Genomic DNA, 10,504 nt, shown 5'->3' with positions numbered 1-10,504 from the left:
CGAGATCTGAAGAAAGAGAAAGAGAGATAGAAAGATAGGGAGAGAGAGAAAGAGGGAAAGAGAAAGAGAGAAAGAAAAAATTTTCTTTTAAGTTTTAACATACGATTGATAGTAATAATTATAATTTTTTTTGTTTTTTTTTTGATAAATTTCTCGTGTAAATAATAATAATGATAATAAATAATAATAATAATACTGGGACGATATATTCGTCGATTTTATTTTTTACTTAAATTATATATATATATATATATATATATTTTTAAAATAAAAATTTTTTACAAAAGAAAAACTTTTTTTTTTTTTGAATTCTCCACACGATTCGTTAATGAGGTTGGATTATTTAATTAAATAATAATAATAATAATGATAATTTTTTTTTATTATATAAATGTGGTAAAAACAAACGAGACTTTTTTTTAATTTTTTACTTTTTTTATTAACTTTTCAATCCGTCGATTTTTTAAAAAGTTTTTATTTTGATAAAATGAAAAGTGCCACTTATGTATATGTTTTAACTTAACCTGTCTTCTTTTTTTTTTTTTTTTATATATTTATATAATTAAATTGTACATAAAAAAAAAAATTTTGCCTTTTTCTTTTTCATTCACGTACTACCTTTTTTTTTCTCTTAATTATCATTATTATTATTATCATTTAAAAAAAAGAAAATTGTGTTAAAACAAACAGGGGAAAAAAAAATTGTAGAAGAGAAAAGAAAAAAAAAAAAAAAAGAATTTTTTCCTCTTGTTTTAAAATCATCATCATTATCATCGTCATCATCATCGTCATCATTATCATCATTATTATCACCATCGTTGTTAATATTAAAATGGCGATGATAATAATAATGATAATTTATATATATATTTTTATTATGATTTCGACGAAATTAATTTGTGTGGTTTTTTTTGTTTGGGAGGGGGTGGGAGGAGGGGTACGAAACGAATGTTTTCGGTTGTTTTTTTTTAGGGATGAAGATTTTTATAAATTATACAAAATACATATATATTTAGGTATGTGTGTTTGTCGACGAATATTACGTACGATCCCACCCTCAGGCGTACAAACGAAATAAAATTTCTTGTTTGTTCACATATATATAAAATACGGAAATTCTTTGTAAATATTATTATTATTATTATTATTATTATTATTATAAAATTGTTATTAATATTAATAAAACTAATGGGAGGAGTGTTTGTGTTTTTTTACTCACAATAAATGTTATTATTATTATTATAATTAATACCCTCTATGATTTTTATTATTTACACTATGGAAACCGAAATCGCAAAAAAAACGGAAATTATTTCGGTAATTTTTTTTTTTTTTTAAATTAAAATTTATCATAAAGGTTGTTAATGATAATCGTTTGTTTTTTCAATTTGTATAAGAGAGAGAGAGAGAGAGAGAGAGAGAGGAAGAGAAAGAGGAAGAGAGAGTTAGAAAATCTTTTGATTTGTGTTTATAATCAAAAAGCAAAGTTCAAATAAATTATTATTATTATCATCGACGACGCCATTTTGTATTTCATTTAAATAAAATGAAAATAATAAAAGATTTTTTTTAAAAGACCTAATTAGGGGGGAGGGGAAAGGGAGGAAGGAAGGAAATTCGAATTTTTCTTTTTTTTTTATTTAAAATTTGGTTCTTTTTTTATTAAAATTATCGAATTTCACGTAGTAGGAGGAAAGAAAGGAGGCGGGGAAATGGTAGGGAGTGGGAGGAGAGAAAGAAAGAAAGAAACAAACAAAAGACGACGACGACGACATTTTGTCATCATTCGTTTGTTGTTTGCCCAGTTTTCTTTTTGTCAAATGTCAACGAAATCTTATTATTTGTCACTAAGTGAATTTAATATTGCTTTTGTATAAAAAAAAAAAAAAGGAAAGAAAAGGAAAAAAAAGGAAGAAAAAAAGGAAAAAAGGAAATGGAAAAGAGGTTGCGGCAGTCTCAGGTGTGTTTAAACTTTTTTTTTTTTTTTTTTTTTTTTTTTTTAAATAAGGTGGTGGAATGATCGTCGTCATGTCCGCCATTTTCTTTTCAGGTTATTTAAAACCCCGAGCGTCCAGAGAAATTGAAATCTTTAAGCCTTTTTTTTAAAACCGTTTTGAGGGGGATGGGGGGAAGGAGGGGGGGTAAGGCGCGGGGGGTCTAGTGAGAAATTTAAACGAATTTAATAAATTTTATTGTTTTCTGACCTCATCATCTTATTTATTATTTAATACTAATTTTCAATTATTAATTAATTAATTTGCTTCGAATAAAATTAATTACGCGGCACCATTTTAATATATTTATATATATAAAATTTTGAATTTATTTTTCTTACTTATTTTTAATAATAATAATGATAATAATTTTATGTTAAAAATTTATATAAACGAAATTTGTTTTATTTAACGAACAAACAAACAAATGCACAAACGCACACGTCGTGAATTATTTTAAATAATTTTTAATAACGAAAAATTCGTTCGAAGCGTTCGAGTGTTAACGTACGCGTATAAATTATTATTATTATTATTATTATTATTATTATTATTATTATTATTATTATTATTATTATTATTATTTTTATTATTTTTATTATTTTAATGAATTTTAAATTTTTTATAAAAAAAAAATAACAACATACATAAATTTACAAAGGATCGAATTTCATAAGAGAGAGAAAAAAAAATTTTTTTTTTTTTTTTAATAAAATTAATGAAAAGGAAAATGAGAAAAAAGAGAGAGAGAGAGAGAGAGAGAGTGAGTGAGTGAATGAGGATGTGAGAGAGTGAGAAAGAGAAAAAGTTAAAAATTAAATTTTATAAAATCGAAAACTTTTTTTTAAAAAATCATAAATTTAATAATATATATATATATGTATATATAGAAAAATTTTATTTCAAAAAATTTGTCTTCTGCTTTTTTCATTTTATTATTATTTAAAACAAAAAAAAATTAAAAAATTTTTTTTTTTTAATTATTTAATTAAAGGACGCCATTTTTAATTTTTTTGTTTAATGGAAAATATCAATTTAAAAAAAAAAAAGTACGAAGACAAAAAAAAAAAATTATAATTGTTATTAATTTTTTTTTTTTGCTAAATTGCACGACAGCATCAACAACACAAACAACAGCAACAGCAGTAGTAGCAGAAGAAAAAATAATAGCATAAGCAAAAAATAAGATAAAACTTTTAAAAGTTTTTTTTTTTTTTGGTGAGTGTGTATAAAAACACATAAACCTTTAAAAACATAAAATTTAACACAAAAGTTTTTAACAATTTTTTTTTTCGTTGTTGTTGTTTGGTTGTTTGTTTGTTTGTTAATGCATTTCACAGAGTTTGTTTTAAGTACCTGATGAACCATGTCTTTAAATATTCTACCCGTTAAAAAAAAAAGAAATTTTTTTTTTTAGTTTTTAATTTAAAACCGAACAACATAACTAATTAGTGGTTAAACTCGTTTGACCTTTGACTTTATTATAAATTTTACCTTTTTTTTTTAGTTTTCGTATAAACATAAACAAAATGGAAAATTTATTAGTTTTAATATTAAACTACGAAAAAAAGGAAAAAAAAAGGGAAAGGAAAAGACCCATTTTTTTTTTTTTTTTTTTCTTTTTGTAGTAAATTTTAAAATCAATATGGCGGAATCCGTTGACATTGTTTTTTTTTTTTTTTTTCTATTAATAATAATAATTCGAATTAAATTTTTATTTGTTTAAAAAGTGCGACTAATTTAAAAAAAAAGAAAAAAAAGAAAAATTTTTCCAAAAAAAAAAAATGAAATTCAAAAAGTTTGTCTGTGTGTGCAGGTGTGGGTGTGGGGAAAAGGGGCGCGCTGGTTAGCGGGGGGGGGGTGCGGGATTCGGGCAAACAAGGGTTTTCCAACTTTTCCGACCCCAGCAAGGCTTTTCATTCTTTTTAACACAATTACAAAAAAAAAAAAAAGAATATTTTACAAAAGCTCAATTCGTGACGTACTTACTGAATAACAATGTCTTTTCTTTCTTTTTCCCTTTTCTTTCCCCCTCCCTCTCCCTTCTTCTTCCCTTCCCTAATTCTTCCCTGAAATATAATTCTAATTTTTTTTTCTTTTTCTTTTCTCTTCTCTTTTCTTTTCCTTCTTCTTCTTCTTAACTTTTTAGAGTTTTTTCAACTTTTCTTTTTCTTTTTTTTTTTTTATACCTTCGAGGGCAAGATCTTAAACACATTTCACAATTGATAGAATGATGTAGTGAAATCTTTTGACACACGTTACTACCATGATTCAACTCTCTTAAATTTAATATTGTTTGGTTTTTTATAAACTACAACGGAAAACATACCTCTCACCCCTTCCCCCCTCGCTCCCCGCATTAAAAAAAAACAAAAGATTAGAATAACAATGAAAAAAAAAAAAAATTTATAGCGTTTTTATTTATTTTTTTTTGTATTGATTTTAACATTTATTTAAAAGTTTTTTGTTTTATTATTATTATTATTACGTTTTCCAGGCGTTAGATTAACAATATAAACGAATAAAATGTTTGCTTGTGGATAAAAGAAAAGCAAAAAAAAATTAAACGAGTCACAATTATTAAATTCTGGAGAAAAAAATTGATTGACGGATGAGGCTAAATTGATCAGTCCAGGAAAAAAAAATTTCTTTTTTTTTTTAAAGAACATCAATCAAATTCCCCGAACCCGCATGACGACTCTACACTTAAACCTGTCATCCTCTCCCCTTAAGAAGGAATATAATAATAATAATAATAATAATAATAATAATAATAATAATAATAATAATAATAATAATAATAATAAAAGACGTTTATATTACACGTCCGGAATCGAATGGAAAAAACGAATTCCCAAACCGACATTGGATTCACACCACGATTTTACACGATCAATAAATTTATAAAGACAGAATTAGGCCAGTAAACAAACCGGATATCAAAATAACCGATCAAACCGGATGTCACAATCATTATAAAAAAAAAAAAATTTCTAGAATAAATCTCGTAAGAAATGGCTCCTCGAATTTTTTGCATAGCAGGATCTCCGATATTCTTGTCATCGCATTTTTTTATAAAAAATCGGGTGGAGGAGCCCTTTGTACAAACAAGTAAACAAACACTTTGAACAAACATACTTTGTTTTGTAACGGACTGATTATTACAAGGGTAAATAATAACAATCGCGTAACAGAAAGGAAAAAGAAAGGAAAAAAATGATTATCATTAAAAGATTTAAGTAAATTATAAATGATTGTTCTTTAAGGTTTTTCTTTTTCCTTTTTTTTTTTTATTCGATTGAAAAAACCATTTTAAATTTAATAAAAAAAAAAAAAACCTCCATCGTCTGCTTAAATCTTATTAAATATTCTGACGTGGGAAAAAGAAAAAAATCAGTTTCATCACAAATTAATCAAATTTATTACTCGATATCGATCCATTCGTATACTCATTTGAAATGGAGAAAAAAAAAAAAAAATCATCATCATCATCATTTCATCTTTCGTTTCATTTCGTATCAATTCAACCATTTTAATTAACGAAAATAAGAAGTACAAAAATAAAAGCGAAAAAAAAGAGAGATAGAAAAAGGGACTCTAATAAAAGGATAGAAAGAGAGAGAGAAAGAAAGAGAAAGGATAAAACTAAAAATAAAATATTTCGAATTCTTTCGATTTCCTCCTCCTTCCCTTTCCCTTTTCCTCCTCCTTCTCCCTCCCCTTTCTTCTTCTCCTCGTCCCTCCCCGTCCTTCCTCCCTTGGGGGAGCGAGGGAGGACGAGGAAAAAGAAAAATCAAAGCTTAAATTTTTTATTTTGGAAATATTTTTTAATTACGATTTTAATTAATTAATTTATCAAATTATGACGTCACTTTATGCATTCGTTTTTTTTCTATTAACAAACGGGGAGATACACACGTTATCGACAACGTAAACATATATAAATAAGTAATATTTTTAAAGTAATAAAATGATAATATTACCGCGAGTAATAATAATAAAATTTACACAACAGTAATTTTCAATTATAAAACGTTGTAAAAAAAAAATTTTCATGATTTTAATCTACGGTTTTTAAATTAATTAGACAAAGATTTTAATAATAAATATTCATTATTTTAGTCTCGCGCACACACCCTTCCTCCACACCTTCCACACACACAGGAATGCAAAAATATATATAAATATATATTCGAGAGGGGTTTTTATAAAATAACTCTTAGAGCCTCCTGACATATTCATATTATTATTTAATAATTAATTATTATTATTATTATTATTATTGTCATAGAGTAATAATTGGGTAAAATCGTAGTAGTATATATATATATATATATATATATATATATATCTCACGTGATTCAAACTCGTTTGTTTTCCTTTTTTCTCACTTTCTCTCAACGTTTTAAAATTTTTTTTTTTAAATTAATTATCATTATTATTATTTTATTGGTGATTTTTTTTTTTTTTTTGAAACGTCATAAATATTTTAAAATTCGATCATTCATTTTTTAATAGTAAAAATAATAATAATAATAATTTTTCGAGCGAGAAAATTGCTCTAAATTATTTTTTAATTATTAAAATGCCACCGTTTGACGACCGGTTAAAAAAAAATAAGAATATAAGAAGATTAAAAGAGATTAAGTTTATTATATGTCAAAGTTAATTTTTTTAAAAGTCAATTTTCAATAAAAATTTTTTTATTTTTTTTTTTCCGCGTTTTTGAATGATATCATTTTTCATTTCCGATCGATTTATTATTATTATTATTATTTATTATCAACAAATTATGATTAATTAATAGTTTTTGTGTCGTGCGTATTTACAAATGTGAAGTTTTTTTGATTTTGAAGATGAAAAAAAAAAAAGAAAAAACAAGACAAAACGTTATTTTTCCGACGTTTTAATAAAAATTTTAACTATATTTCACGGTATCACCTTTTCTCTCTTTCACTCTCTCTCTCTCTCTCTCTTTCTCTTTAATAGTCGAATGAACAGAAGAAAAAAAAAAACTAAAAAAAAAAGGAAGGAAAAATAAAAAAAAAAAAATATAAAAACCGTGTAATTAAGTTTTTGGTTTTCATCCTAAAATAACAATATCAAAACACTTTCGCGTAATAATAATAATGATAATGTTAAGAAACAACAACAAAAACTACAACGGCGAAAGGGGGGGGGTTTGAAACGCATCAGATGATGATCCGTTTTAACTTTATACTAGATTGTTTATGACCAGGTTGGTTGATTATTTCCTTTTCTAATTAAAAAAGTTTTCAGAGAGGTTTATTCGAGTCTATCCTTTACTAACGCAGTCACTAGAGCATGATAGGGATTTTCCATCTCTCTCTCTCTCTCTCACCATGCGCGCCTGTTTTTTTTTTTAATAATTCTTTTACCATCGTTTAATGAATATATTCGATATAACGAAATGAAATGGAAAAAAAATCAGTCATGCTACTACTCTCTTCTTAAAAATTTTTAATGATAATAATGATAATATGCATAATTTAATTATGCATACGTTCGATTGTTTATTTATTTATATTTTTTCCAATTTGATGAATTGTAATTTATTTATAGGAAAATTTTTTATAACAAAATTATCAAAACGGAACATTAAACATTAAAATTCATCGATAAGTCATTTCAAATCATTTTTTTTTTCTGTTCGCTTTGCTTTTATTAACGAACGCGCGTTCGTTAATAAATTTTAATTAAGTGTATATTATTAAAACGATAATGATAATGATAAATGATAGAGCAAAAAAACCTTACCGATATATTTTTTTTTTTTTTTTTTGAATGACTTATTGGTTTTTATTTTTAGTTTTTATTTTTTTATTTTTAAATAAAAACGATAAAAAATCATTTCTTCTGCTTTGCCGTGATTTTGCGTTGTAAAAAAAAAAGGAAAACGAAATGATTATCGATTGAATGATGTAGAATTCGATGACGATGATGGAGATGACGCGATTCCCCTTTGATTAAAATAAAATGTGTGTGTGTGTGTGTGTGTGTGTGTGACGATTCGAAAAGAAATAAAATTTCACCCTAAAAAAAAAAAAAAAATTCCACCCTTAAATTTTATTTCCCCCTCGTGTTAAAAACCACAAAATCAAAATTAGTCAAAAAGGTGGAGAAGTTAAAGAAAATGCTGTGGTAGCCAATATTATTATGGAAACTTCGTCAGAGTGTGTGTTTGTGTGTATGTGTGGTGATGACGTAAATGAATTTTCCAAAGGAAAAACCGGTTTTTTTAAAAATCAAACCTTAAATTATAATTTTACGTATTCGGAATATTCAAAAAAAAATTATTATTATTATTAATCTTATAAAAAAAAAAAAAAATTCAAACGGATTACGTCATAGATTTTTTTTTTTTTCATTTCATTTTTAAATCAAAAATGGAAGAAGATTAACGAATTTTTTTTTTTTTATTGGTGTTTCCCCTCTTCCTCTTCCCTTCCCACTCACCCCCTTCACCCCAACGTCGTCGCGGAATAAGGAAGGAAATCGGCTTGAACGTGAACGAACGTTTTTTTTTTTTTTTTTGATTTAATGCAATTATCATTATTATTAGTTTATTATTACGTTCGGATTTAAAAAATTACTCGCGGCTATTTCCTTTTTCCATTATTACGTAAAATCATCGAGTATTATTATTATTATCATTATTATTATTATCATTATTATTATTATCATTATTATTATTATTATTATTACGAAGAAATCGATTCGGAACGTTTTTTTTTTTAAATTATTTTTAAATTAATTTTTCTTTCGTTTGTTTGTTTGTTGTTTGTTTTCCTTTGTCTATTTTTTTGTCCTTTTTTTTTATTACCATTGTCGTCTATTTCGGTTTAAAATTTTCCTTTTTCGATCATCAAAGGAAAAACGTAAAAAAATTAAGACGTGCATATTATTTAAATATAATTAAGTAATCAGAAAAGGTTTTTTTTTCCTTTCCTTTTTTTGTTTCCTTTTACTTTTTTTTTTTGTTAAATCACGAACGTAGACAATCCTTTGATTTAAACCTTTTAGTTAATAATCTTACAAAGGAAAATTAATTGAAGTACGGCATTAATTTTTATTATTATTATTTTATTACGTTTTCCTTTCTTTCCTTTTTTTTTTATTTTCACTTAAGTTAAAAAAAAAAAAATTTTTTTTTTTACGTCGTCGACTCTTTCTCTCTCGTCGAAAGTATAAAAAATAAACGCGTCGATTGTCAAAGGAAATGTTATAATTCCATTTAATTTTCTTAAGGAAAAATTTGACGTACATATTTATTATTATTATTATTATTATTATTTCTCCCCCCAACTGGCACGAGTATATAATTAAAAAAAAAAAATGCGTGAAATCATGAAAATCGTTTATGCCTACGCAAAATTGTCGAGACGCGATTTCATTCATTTTAAATAAAAACAAATTTATTATTATTATTATTATTATTATTATTAATATTATTATTTCACGACGACTAAATTTCCGGTTTTAATTTTAACGAAAGCTTTTAAATTTTTTTTTTTGCTGTTGTTGTCGGTAATGATAAACGTAAAAAAAAGATTAAAAAAAAATGTCGTCGTCTTCCTCGTCGTTGTTTTCGTTAATATAATTAAAAAAAAAATGGTTACGCGTTCGGTGCGTACGTACTTACATACGTACGTTCGAATCCTATCATCACCGAACCATAATTTCATTATTATTATTATCATTATTGTTATTACATTTTTTAAAAAAAATTTTCCGGTGCGGAAAAAAAAAATTAAGGAGCATTAATCGCTTTCGTTTGTTCATCCCTTATGATTTCCCTTCCTTCCCTTCCCTATCCCCCTCCCCGCAGTTTTATTCACTATAAAGAGGATTTATGAACGTAACAGATGGTATCTGAAATTATAAAAAAACGATTCTTTATAAAAACTAAACATAAAAATCTTAATTCTTTTTTCTTTTTTTTTTTACGGTTTCGTTTTCTTCTCTTTTTCGCATTTCTCTTTACATTTAATTACCATCTTACTTAGAAAAAAAAAAATTTTTTTTTTATTTCTAGAATTTTCTATATTTCATATGTAACAAACGGGAGAAAAAGGAAGGAGAGGGGGAGAAGGGGAGAAGGAATTACGATTTTTTTTTAAAAATAAAATTTGACTTTTTATAAAAAAATTAAAAACAAAGACTTTGATGATATTTTCTATTGTCACGATTAATCCTCTCAACGTTTTTCCCATGTGATAATCCGAATCTTTTGGTTTTATTTATTTAAAAAGGTTTTATCACGTGATTTTTTTTTTAGAATTTTTTTAATAATTAATTTTTATTATTGTTTGTCTGTGTGTGTGTGTGTGTGGGTGTCGACACGTGTGAGAAAAATTCATTTATTAATTAATAAATAAGAGAGAGAGTGAAAGAGTGATGAAAAAAAAAAACCTTATTGAAAATTCTTTTAGAAAAATAAAGAAAAATAGAAATGGGGAGAAGGGGGAGAGGGAAGGAAAGAGGGAGTA

The sequence above is a fragment of the Pediculus humanus genome, genomic scaffold, assembly GCF_000006295.1.
Source record: "Pediculus humanus corporis 1103172107866 genomic scaffold, whole genome shotgun sequence".
NCBI lineage: Eukaryota > Metazoa > Arthropoda > Insecta > Psocodea > Pediculidae > Pediculus > Pediculus humanus.
Note: the sequence above shows the minus strand (reverse complement) of the source record.